Below are 12,521 nucleotides of genomic sequence, written 5' to 3' on the forward strand. Positions count from 1 at the left end.
CAGGGCACTCCTGGCCATGTGCTGGTGTCAGTGCTGGAGAGCCATCTTCACACCAGGTGTGCAACCCTGGGAAGTGGGCCCGCGTTCTTCCTTCCACCTTCCAGACTGTACCCTTCAGCGCACAGCACAGCAGGTGAGCTGAGAAGTGGGGCAAGGAGCAGCTTTGGGGGAGCACGCTTACTTCATTACTTCCTCGTGTCTGCTTCTCTTATAGAGTCCTTCTCTCTACCACAACACATCCCTAAAAGATATTCTGCAGAAGGAATGGGAGAAGGAAAGTGATAAGGATTGCAGCCTGTGAGGAAGACAGGGACAGGAAGGAGACAGTGTAGGTGCGTCCCAGGAGAAACACATGAGTGTGGCGGGCAAAGTCAAGCCAGCTCCCCTAAGATGGCGCACCTGAAGCGTTCAGCAGGTAGAGGCCAGAACCTGGGCAGGGGCTGGTTTTCCAAGCCAAGCAGACCTAAGTTCATATCTTACTTGAGTCAGTCTGGCCATGGGAATCTGGGCAAATCACATGAAGTCTATGAGCCTCAGTTTCCTCATCTGAAAAACAGGGGCATGAATTCTGCTTTTCTGGCTTTGTGGTGAGTAGTTTAAACAGTGTTACACATGCTCGCTGTGACTACTTTCGGGATCTGTGTAGGTTACACATTAGCAGGGCACTGCTACTCACAGCCACGTTTCTTTTCTTGTAATGCTGATGATTCATGGCAAACAGGGCATTCAACATTGCCTGCTTCCTAGCTTTGGTGAAATTCTGTCATTCTGAGTGGTGTCCAGTCCTAAGGGTACCTTGGCGTTTGCTTCCCAAGAGTGACACGGGGCTGTTGTGGGTCCCCGTGGTTTCTGTCCGACACTTGTGATGGTCCTTACCAGCCCGCCGCCAGCCCATCAGACAGAGACGGGATTTTCTCAGGACCTTGGAGAGCGATCTCTGTAAATTGCAGTTTGAGTGCAATCAATAGATGTGACAAACAGCTGATGCTGGCCCTGGGGACATAATGAAGGTGTGACTGTGTAAACGCACAGATAACAATGTGGGGAGATTACAGGGCAGGGCGCACTGAATAAGTGGGGTGCAAAATGAGCTGCCGCGCTGGGGTCAGGCTTCCTGCCGCGTGTCTGTGCCCCTGTCCCTGGTAATTGTTAGTGGCAGCGGAGCCCACAGAGCCACACGGGAGGGACTCAGCCCCATTTGTTCTGCATCTCAATGCAGTACAGGCTGCTGATCTATCCTGTCAGTAACCACCTCCCAGTGGACAAGACACCAGCGAAAATATCAAGCCTCCTTGGCTGGAGTCAAGAGGCCCATCATTAAAGCAATAATGAATTCCAGGCTCTCCTGTAAAGGACTGAATCGGAAAATCACTTTGGGCTATTATTAAAGTGTTTGCAATTTCTTCCATATCCAGGAAACAGTTTGTGGTAAAGGAAGGGAAATATGCTAATATGGTATTTCTTTTAAAAAGGGAAAATTTGAGAGATGCAATTTGAAAAAATTAATCTCACATCTATAACCTATATGTACAATGGTATTTCAATAATTTTAGTATTGAATTTTAATAATTTTGAAATGTGAGCTTTTGACTTCTATGATTTGTGAATATATTTCTATTTCCCTAAAACTATTTAAAAAATTATAGTAACATATTACTAGATGTGTCATAATTGCACTTTTTGAAGGAACTAACAATTTCATGACTGAAATGATCATTTATGTCTCTGAAAACTGTTGTATTGATAAATATGTTGCTTTTTAGATTCTTTAAGTCTTTAAATACAATGGAAAAATAAAATTATTTTATAATTGAGTCATGATAGTAATATGTGTATTAAATATTGAAAACACCAAAATAAATGGGTGTGGCTACTGAATGGGAGGAAATATTGGCAAATGATATCTTTAAGAGGTATAAACAGCTCATACAAGTCAGTATAAAAAAGCAAACAACTCAATTTAAAAGTAGGAAGAAGACCTGAACAGACATTTTTACAAAGAAGACATACAGATGGCCAAGGCACATGAAAAGATGCTCCACACCCCTAATAATTAGAGAAACACAAATCAAAACCATGATGAGGCACCACCTCACACCAGGCAGAATGCCCATCATCCAAAATAAGGACTAGAAGATGCTGGCGAGGACGCAGAGAAAGGCAATCCATATTCACTGCTGTGGGGATGCAAACTGATGCAGCCAGGATGGGAAACCGTGGGGAGGCTCCTCAAAACACTAAAAATAGAACTACCACATGAGCCAGAAATCCCACTCCTGGGTATATGCCTGAAGGAAATGAAAACACTAATTTGAAAAGACACACAGACTCCAGTGTTCACAGCAGCATTATTTACATTAGCCAAGATATAGAAGCAACCCCAGTGCCCATCAACACATGGATGGATAAAGACGATGTGGTACATATAGGCGGTGGAGTACTGCTCAGGCATAAAAAAGAATGAAATATTGCCATTTGCCACAACATGGATGGACTTGGAGGTATTATGCTTAGTGAAATAAGTCAGAAGACAAATATTCTATGTTATCACTTATATGTGGAATCTAAAAAACAAACCAATATATGTAACAAAACAGAAGATGTGCAGATACAGAGGACACACTAGTGGGGAGGGGGAAGAGGGAGGGGAAAGATAGGGATGGGGGCTAAGAGGTACAAACTACTATCTATAAAACAGATAAGCAACCAGGATATGTTCTATAGCACAAGGAATAGACCTGTCATGCTGCAATAACTATAAGTGGAGTATAACTATAAAAATATTGAATCACTATGTTATACACCTGGCGATAATATAATACTGTAAATCAGCTTGCTTTAAAAATGTTTTTAAATAAATGGGAGAGGTCCATACACTTGTCAGTCACATTCTCATGATATGTAAATGCAACAGCAACTGGAGATCAAACACAAGCTTCTCACATCAGAAAGTGGGCTCCCTTAGCTCCTGAAGAGGGGTAACCACCACTGCAGGCGTCTCAGCACGTGCGACTCGCGAGGGTGTAATCCCACTCATTCTCGTTGTTATTTCAACAACCACGATGTTCGATTCGCACGTTCAGCTGTGTGTCTCTGGTGGTTAACAGCCTTGTGCACAGCGGTCATGACTGTCATGATATTTATGTTTCCTGTTGAGAAGCATCTATCTTTCCCTCCAACCACTCTGCAAGGATATGATCTCCACAAGGTCCCGAGTCGGGAAGGTGGGGAGCTGCCATTGCAGGTCAGCACCAGCCCCTGTGCTGGCCTGTTTACTCGGAAGGCATTTTCTGATTCATCCACAAGAATAAATACAGGTAAAGTGTCCCCGGGGATGGGAGATGATGCTGGGGAAAGGGGAACAGGCTCATGGCCTGGCGTCAACACCATTTACCTTGGGCACAATTTTAAAGGAGAGTCAGAGCTAAATTTTTAAGTAAATTTTGCTCCTCCCTCTCTTCTCCAAATAACTTGATCTTCCTCATTGTAACATTCTGTGGATTTTATAGAAAGTTGGAACCAAAGGAGACCTTAAATGACTGGCCTGAGCAAGGCATTTCAAAGTTCTTTTAGCCCAGGGTGCTGCTATTCAGGCAGGAGTGTGGTAGCCAGTGCGTGGGGTCCCTGAGAAGGGACTGTCTGTGGAGGGTACACCCCCACTCTCCGAGAGCCCTCAGGGGCAAACCACTCCCCGTGTCTGTGAGGAGCCATGTGAATGCCATTTCTCGGCTCCACCCCCTTCATCTCCCAAATGGGGAACCAGAGGCCTTAACATCAACTAAATGAGCCCAGGGATCTCCTAGGGAGGCCATCCGAGAGAATGTACCCAACCATCTTGTTTCTAAAATTTTCATCTATTTTTCAATCACGATTAAATTGAAATTTCCTTTATGAAGCTTCACTTCATGCCCTTGAGACCTGGGTGCCTCATTTCAGCAGCTACGTGGCTGAATTTGTTAATCACATGGGACCTGAGCCCCTCTGCCCACGAGAGACAGGAAGGTTACAGGTGACCTTTGTTTTAAAATCCCTTTATCTTCAGAAGTGAGGTTTCAGTTTGAATTTTTGATCATCAAGCAAAAGAATATTGATTTTCTATTTGGATGATAAGATTTCCAGTTTCCTGCAGGACATGTGAAGAAAGTCATCACTTTCATCTTTATTACAAGAAGGAAGCTGAACCTACCAAAAATCAGCAACTCTTCTCAGATGCATCAGAGCAATGAGGTCACAGGGAAAACTGGAGGGACAGACAAGCAGGCACAGAACACCATAATTCACAGGAGCAGAAACCCACAGATGAGGAGACCCTCCTTGGGAGATCAGACCCATAGCTGACGAGCTGCTGGAGGCCCAGTGTGGATGAGTCTGAGACTAAAGAACTCCAGGGGCACCCAGTCACAGGGAGTTTGAGAGTTTTACCTCCTGGAGCCCTACTAGGTTCTGATAGTGGGTGTTGGGGAGAAGTCCCCAAAGGCTTCCAGCAGGAGGAGGGGAAAGGACCCATTGTGAAACAGGACAGAGCACTCTGTGCCTCTTAACAAGACCTGCCTCAGGGGAAGCCACTTAACCTGGACCTGCGCTCTTGGTATTATCAGAGCCTAAATGACCAGTGGGACAGGAAAACTGAACTCCAGTCCATGCCAGCCATCCCGTCCCACCTAAAAGGAGGCAGAAAACCAAACTGAGAAGCTCACTGAGGGTCACAGCCCAGGGCACAGGCTCCCTAACAGACTGAGCCCTGACCCTTCGTCCTCAGACTCAGAACACGTCTGCCTCCCCTGCTCCATCACCACCATGTTAACAGGGCTCCCATGTGATAATGGGGCACACGCTTGAAAGAGACCTCATCTAAGAAGAGGAGGAAACCCAAAGAAGAGGAGACAAAACCAGGGCACCCGGAGGAACCTTAGCCTCTGACACCTGGAATTATAGCAAACAGGGAACATGGCCTGACTCCTAGCTGCATAGACATAAATCCTCACACTAAAAGTCTATTTGCCTCATTTCCTTCTACTTGGTGCCTCATGTGCAGCATTAAACAACAAAGTAATACTAGGCTGCACAAAAGACAACAAAACAGAACCCCCTCCCCCCGCCCCAACCATGGGTTGAAGAGACAGACCAAGCACCATAATGAGACTCAGATTTGGCAGATGGGATTGTAAGGTGGAGAATTTAAAATAACTGTGATTAACATTCTAAAGGCTGTAATGAAGAACATGGACAACATTCAGGGACAGATGAGTCATGTCAGCAGAGAGATGGAAACTCTAAGGAAGAACCAGAAGGAAAGGCTAGGAAAGCTGTAACTGCAATGAGAACCACTTCTGATGAGCCTTCAGTAGATTGGGTGTGGCTGAGGAAAGAATCAGTGAGCTTGAGAAATGTTAAGAGAAACTTGCAAAACTAAAATACAGAGAGAGAGAGAAAAAAGGAAGAATTACACAATAGAATATCCAAGAACTACTGGACAATTATAAAAGGTATAATAAGAATACTGGAAGGAGGAAATAAATAGAAGAAATAGTTGTAACAATATTGCCAAAAGTTTCCACAGTTAATGCAGACACGACACCACAGATCCAGGAATCTCAGAGAATACCAGTTAAGATAAATATAAAAATATCTACAATCAGGCTCATATTTAAACTGCAGAAAATCAAAGACAAAGTTTCAAAAGAAGCTGAGAAAAAAAACCTTATATACAGAGGCACAAAGGCATGAATTACATTAGACTTCTCTTCAGAAACCATGTGAACAAGAGAATGAAGTGATAAAATGTAGAAAGAAAAAAAAAAAACCCACCAACTCAGAATGTGTAGGAGAAGCTGGGAGTAGGAACTCTCAGTAAATTTTTTCTGTAAATATAAAACTGCTCTAAAATATAAATCAATTAATTACAATCATATAAAAAAGCTAAAAAACTCCCCCTCTCATTCCAGATGATTTGATAAATGTATATTCAAGTACCATGACCATTCCTGTTTTGGAGATACTGAAAAGAAGGCAAAATATGTGAGTAAATCACATGGGATTAAAAATTAGGACACCTTTTTTTTTGTTTGTTTGTTTTTTTCTGTCTTTTTTAAATTTTATTTTTTGACTTTACAATATTGTATTGGTTTTGACATATATCAACATGAATCCACCACAGGTATACACGTGTTCCCCATCCTGAACACTCCTCCCTCCTCCCTCCCCGTACCATCCCTCTGGGTCGTCCCAGTGCACCAGCCCCAAGCATCCAGTATTGTGCATCGAGCCTGGACTGGCGACTCATTTCATATATGATATTATACATGTTTCAATGCCATTCTCCCAAATCATCCCACCCTCTCCCTCTCCCACAGAGTCCAAAAGACTGTTCTATGAATATAAATTTATTTATTTTAATTGGAGGCTAATTACTTTACAATATTGTATTGGTTTTGCCATATATCAACATGAATCCGCCAGTGGTGTACACGTGTTCCCTACTTTTCAACACATGCCAATGTTATATGACAAGGGACATACTTCTCTAAGCTCCCTTTAGAAAGAGAGTCATTCTTATGATGAGGCCAATTATTTCATGATACTGGACACTGAGTCCTCTTGAAAATGAAAATAGTTCTAATGAGGCACATGTTTAAAAATATTAGATGACACTAATTATCTTGTCTCCTGGTGGGTGACACTAGCCACCCAGGAATAGCATCTTCTATAGAACCCTAAACTAGTGAAGTTTAATAGGTGTTCTAACCGCAAGAGCCTTCATTCAGTTGGACACAATAATTTTCAGTTCTTAACAACTGGAAACCACAGAAAATGGCAAAAAAAAAAGAAAAAAAATTGTACTAGAAATTTATAAAAATTCAAAACATCTTTTAGAAAAGTTCCTGAGGCTACTACGTTGTGAGATCCATGTTTACACAATGACTCTTAACCTTGGTTACTTACTTCAGTGTTAAATAAAAAGCAGATCTCAAAGTCTCCATGCAAGATGGGAATTGGATTTCTAAAGGTAGAGTCAAGTGTTAGCATCTTTAGGTCTCCACAGGTGAGTGAATGTCCAGTCAAGTTTGAGGACCCCACCCTGCACCATGCACAGTCACCATGATAGTCAGTCTCGTTCACTGATATGCATTTAGTATATCATAAGGAACAGACACTCTCTTAATCACTGGATGGGCATTCCACACTGCAGGCAGATTCTTTGTCATCTGAGCCACCAGGGAAGCCCGATCACTGCATACTCTGTATAAACTTGACCTCACTGGTCTTTACAGTTAAGGCATATTCTGTAATGAAGGCAAGTGGTAATGTTTATAGAATGTATATCAAGTGGAAGGTGAGCTCTGAAAGTGTCAGGCACTCACAGAAGAAAATCCTTTAGCGCACACTGCTCTTTACCACTAGACATGAAGTATTTGTGTGAGGGGAGCAGCTTACATTATTGATAGTATGAAAGAGGAAAGCACTGTTTCTTTAATTGTCTACTATGGGAAATCCTGAGGACAGATGGGGTCATTGGGTCACCCCGGGACACACGGTTAAGAGAAATGCATTGGCCTGAGCAGGTCAGTGAACCCCCATCCACTCAGTTGTGCTTTGAAATGCATCAGAGCCTTTTTTTTACGGGAAGTTTCAGGATGTGACAGCCACAATCCCTCTCGACATGACATCCCAGAGGACCAGGAGAAGAGGTGGCTTTCTAAAAATGGCAGCGAGGAAAAACAGTAAATCCACATCTCTATAAAACCCAGATGCTTCCAACCAATACTATTATATTTTGATCCTAACTATACCTGGATGTGGCTACTAAGCACATTAGTCTAAATGCTTTCCCCAAACCTCATAACAGTAATTTTCACACCTTGCACCATGTGATAAGATATAGTTTATTTCTAAAGCTCAATGAACACCCAAGCATTCAATTCCCCAGTTATTTGTTTCACATTTATGTTATGTTTTTACTTTTACTTACTCTTTCAAGTTTTTTTTTTTTTTTTTGGGTAAAAATCAGAATAAAAGGTATGAAAGAGAATTTTCATACATTAATTTGGATCTTTGACCTTAAGGAAATAGGGTCAGTATAATCTTCTCTGGGCTTCCTGAATATTTACCTGAGGTACATAAGCTTTTTATTTTCTTTCCTATTTTTGTTGTTTTTCTTGGCCTGTGATATCTCATTGCACAAGGATTTTGTGTTTGTCAGCCATCAAAGCTGTGATAAACAGCGATCCCATCAAAGCCACACTTCATGTGCGTTAGAGTGAGGAGGCTCAAACACACTTTCCAGTTTTACCCCCATGGACAGTTAGGTACAGATGATGACTAAGGCTTTTTTTGGATTCTTACATCATCAGTGTCTCAAGAAATGAACCGCAAGTTGAGATAGCAGAAATCAAGGTCTTTTACAAAAGACCAGTACTTTTTTGGTATGTTAAGTGGTTCTGTTGGTCAGCAAGCGGGTGTGTGGGTCTAGTCACCTCAGCTACAAACAGAGTTTCAGTGTAAAGATGGCTTTTTTTCCCTGTGTCATGAATGCCTGGCCCACATGGACACTCTGTAACATTTCATCAGAGGAGCTGGAGAAGAGACAGTCCCTCATGGACTGCAGGTGGAGGCCACGTGGCCAGCTGACCTCTGCCCAGGGCACTCTGCTGGCGAGGGGCAGGGATGATTACGGCTCCCCTGTGCCTCCTGAGCACAGGGCGTGACCGTGGCCTGTTTGCTGCAGGAGTGCCGTCATTCCAGCCCTGCTTGCCTCTGCAGGGCCAGATGTGGTTGTCCTGTCACTGGGAGGCCTGGGATGTGAGGAGCAGGCTTCCACCAGCACAGACCCAGTCGGCGGCTGTGACGACCCTCAGAGGACCTGCTGTCTCTGTGTTCATGGGAGAGGAAGCTGCCTTTTATCTCCGAGACACAGGCTTGGTTGGAGCCCCGAGCAGGCGGCCAGGGAGCCAGGGCTCCTCCCGTCGCCTCTCTGCTAGCACAGCAGAGTTGGGGGTTAATCACCCTGCTCCTCCAGAGGCCGGCCTGGGCTTAAGGATGCTGCAGCCCTCGGGTTTGAGGCAGATGCCAGCGTTTCAGGGAAGAAGGGCACAACACGATAAAACAAACACAGCTGAAAACAATAGGGAGAAACAAAGGAAGACACAGGAAGAAGACAGGGCCCGTTTGCAGTCCCCTGTCACGTGTGTGTGTGTGATGGGCTAGCTACCCCCCGCACTTGGCAACAGTGAGTCCGCACGGCTGAGGCTTGCTTTCTCTTCTGTGCCTGTGGAGTGACATCCGCAGAGCTCCCCACAACACACTCACCTCTCAGGGTGCCTCCATTTTCAACCCTAAATGTTCATCACCATCTGAGTCTTTGTCCCAGATGCTATCTGTTTTCTGTTACTGGTTCTGAGAAGGAGAAGGAATGAGTTTTCAAAGAGCCATGCTTCCAGGTTACTCATCATAAAATCTGTCCACTAGTTCTCTCCAACTCACTCACGCAGACACACGTGCACACACACGTGCACTCACACACAGACACACGTGCACATACGTGCATGCAAGCACACGCACACAGACACATGTGCACATACATGCATGCAAGCACATGTGCACACACGCACACACACATGCCTACGTATGCAGACAGACACACCAGCAACCCGAGCCCTCAGGACACTGGGACCCAGAGCTGAGTGTCCCCGAGCAGCCACCTGGGGGCACTGCGGAGCAGCCCAGATCCCGCCTCAAGAGAGGGGGCCTCCTCCTGACTCTGTGCCCATACAGCATCCAGGTCGTCCTGCTCTGCCTTAGAATTCTCTTATGAATAATAGTTTTTTTTTTTTTAATTAAGCGAGAATATTTGAGGGGAATCTATTCCCAAGGATTTAATAAAGGGGAACAAGATCCTTAGATAAATCACCCCGTGAAGACGCCTCCTCTACAGAGGCTGCTATAGACAGCAGTTTTGGTGGCTAAGTGCCCAGATGTTGAGATCTCAGAAAAGAGTGCCAAAGAATGAGACCTTAGAATTAAAAAAAGAACTAGTTTTATTGCTAAGGGAATCATTAAAAAAAAAGTCCACACAAATGAATAATGCAATACCATAGCGGTTAGAGGATAAATTTGAAGAACATAATAATAACTGTTGTGCCTGGTTTAGTAAAAGGAAATTGAAAATTGACATGCTGAATCTAAAACCTAAAGTGTGAGAAAAGACTGTGTCTTGTTTTGTTCTCTGGTTTAATCCACTGAGTCAGAAGGAATGGGTGCAGCTCACCACATTAGCAGGCATGTCCAATCCTGGGCAACAACACTCCTGAAGGACACGTGACACACACACGTCCAGTCTTACTTAAAATAAGAGAGAGATGGCTCACTTGGACTAGAAAGGTGGAGCAGGTTTCTGAGAGCTTCCCATTACCAGGAGTGAGTTATCAGTCATGCACATCCGCTTTAGTGATGGCAAGGAGAACCCGGCCAAGGACCCCGAGCACCTGCTGCAGGCAAGGCCACGGGACAGCCCTTGAGGGGTGTGTGTCTCATGATGGTGGAACCTGCTCACCCAGCAGCTGGGTGGGTGGAGGAAGCTAACTAGTAACTCACAGCAACCGTACAGTAAGTTCTGGGAGTGTCAGTATTAACAAGAGGAGATTGTGGCTTAAGAACAGACATGACAGGAGTGGTCTGAGAACTCCTCATTTAGTAGGTGAGTTCTCAGCCCAGTAAACATTACTGAGCACATAAGAACCCTGCTGCGGAAAACCAGCTTTCCCTGGCATTGCAGATTTATGGGTTTGAAGACCAGAGAGACATTTCAGGCAGTCTGTCTCTCCCTCTCTTTTTTTTCCCTAGGGATTCTGAGGAAATCATTCTGGCTTACCCAGAATTTTACAAACAGCAGGAGATCTGGCTAGATGAACTGACAGGAGCACTGAAAGGCTGTTGACAGGAGGATAAAGATTCCGAATTTCATTTTGCACAGAAGTCATGGGAAACATTTCAGTGGGAGCATGGTTGGCTGTCTGAGCACAGTCATGACTACCTGCATCAACACTCTCCCTGTGAAGCTCCTTCTACCTTCAGGAATCCTTTCTTCCCTGCCTCCCATTTTCCTGGCTCTAATGTGTCTACGTGGGAGCGTTCCAGGACTAATGAGGTGTTGAAGAGCATTTGACCCAAGCCAATAAGACATTATTTGTCATCCTTTGTAGGTTATGCTGCAGTAACAAACAGTCCCAAGTCTAAAGGGTTCACAGCAGTAATAAGGGTCCACTCTCAATGTGTCTTCTCCAGCAGGTCTTCCTCCTTCCCAGATCGAGGACATGGCTGTGCTCACGGTAGAGGGGAAAGAACCATGCCCCAGTGGCTCTCAGGGCCTGGTCTAGATGTGGCGTCCAGGAGTCCAGTCTCCTCCTGCTCCAGAGCATGTAATCAGCCAAGCCTGTGGTCACTGAGGTAGAAGCAGAACCCGTTACAGGAAGGGACAGCCGGATGGACATCGATCTACCTAGACAGAAGGACTGGTCCGTGAATCAGAGCCCATCCCCAGATTTTCCTCTGTCTCCTTCTCCTTCCTGTGGCGCAGGTAGCAGGGGGATTGTAGGGAGGGAAGAGCCTCTTTCTGTTGTGACTCTGGGAAGATGTGGGGTCAGAGCCCATCGGCCAACATCTTGTCTGGATGGTGCATGGGGTCTGAGAACCTTGACCTTGACTGCCTTCCCAGAGGGACAAGGTGTCCTCCCATTTTCTGTAAGCCACCGCTGCCCTCATTCTCCAGTTTCTGGCTGGATGCCCCTTTCCCTACTTCATTCAAGGAATCTATGGACATGATCCTGAATGGGGGCCTCTGGGTTTGCTGCTCAGCCCAATGGAAATCTGAAAATTCAGAGGACAGTTAGCAGGAATCCGTAACTTAATGGTGGGAAGTGCTGGAATCCATGTTCCTTGAAGTGCTAAGTATAGTCTGAAACCTAAGCTTTGAAGAGAAAGTTGTGGTGTGTTGGTGGTAAGAACACAAGACCAGTCAAGATAACCTGGTCTCCTTCTTGCAGCAGTTTCTTGTCTGCATTTCTGACCAGTCATATCCAGAAAAAACAAAAATTCTATGTATGCCAAAATGTTTTAAAGTTCGCAGATGTCAAAGGTTGTTCTGCTATAGCCATACATTTTAATTAGTTCTGATTTGATTTAGTGTGGAGAGTCCAATAATAAAGAAAGGAAGTTTTCATATGTTTAGAAGCTGTAGGGTTTGCTTAGCAATGTGCAGTCAACAGAGTGACATGTTGGAGCATTTTGCTGTTAGACACTGACCAACAAATTAGACGATGAAATATGTACAAGTTGCATAGTGAGGCCTGTGCATTGGACCTCTAGTCGGATAATCTATAACTGAGTATTGTATCTTATACACATTTTTTAAGTGTTATGAAAAGTTAAAAGAAACACTTCAAGAAACAGTGGTGTTTCAGTTTGCGTGCTTTCTTAACTCAGGTGAAGGATGTAACATAATTACCGGATGCCTCAGATGAGTTATT

Source organism: Bos grunniens, chromosome 13, assembly GCF_055505025.1.
Source record: "Bos grunniens cultivar Pamir isolate PY7600 chromosome 13, Bosgru_T2T1.0, whole genome shotgun sequence".
NCBI classification, from domain to species: Eukaryota; Metazoa; Chordata; class Mammalia; order Artiodactyla; family Bovidae; genus Bos; species Bos grunniens.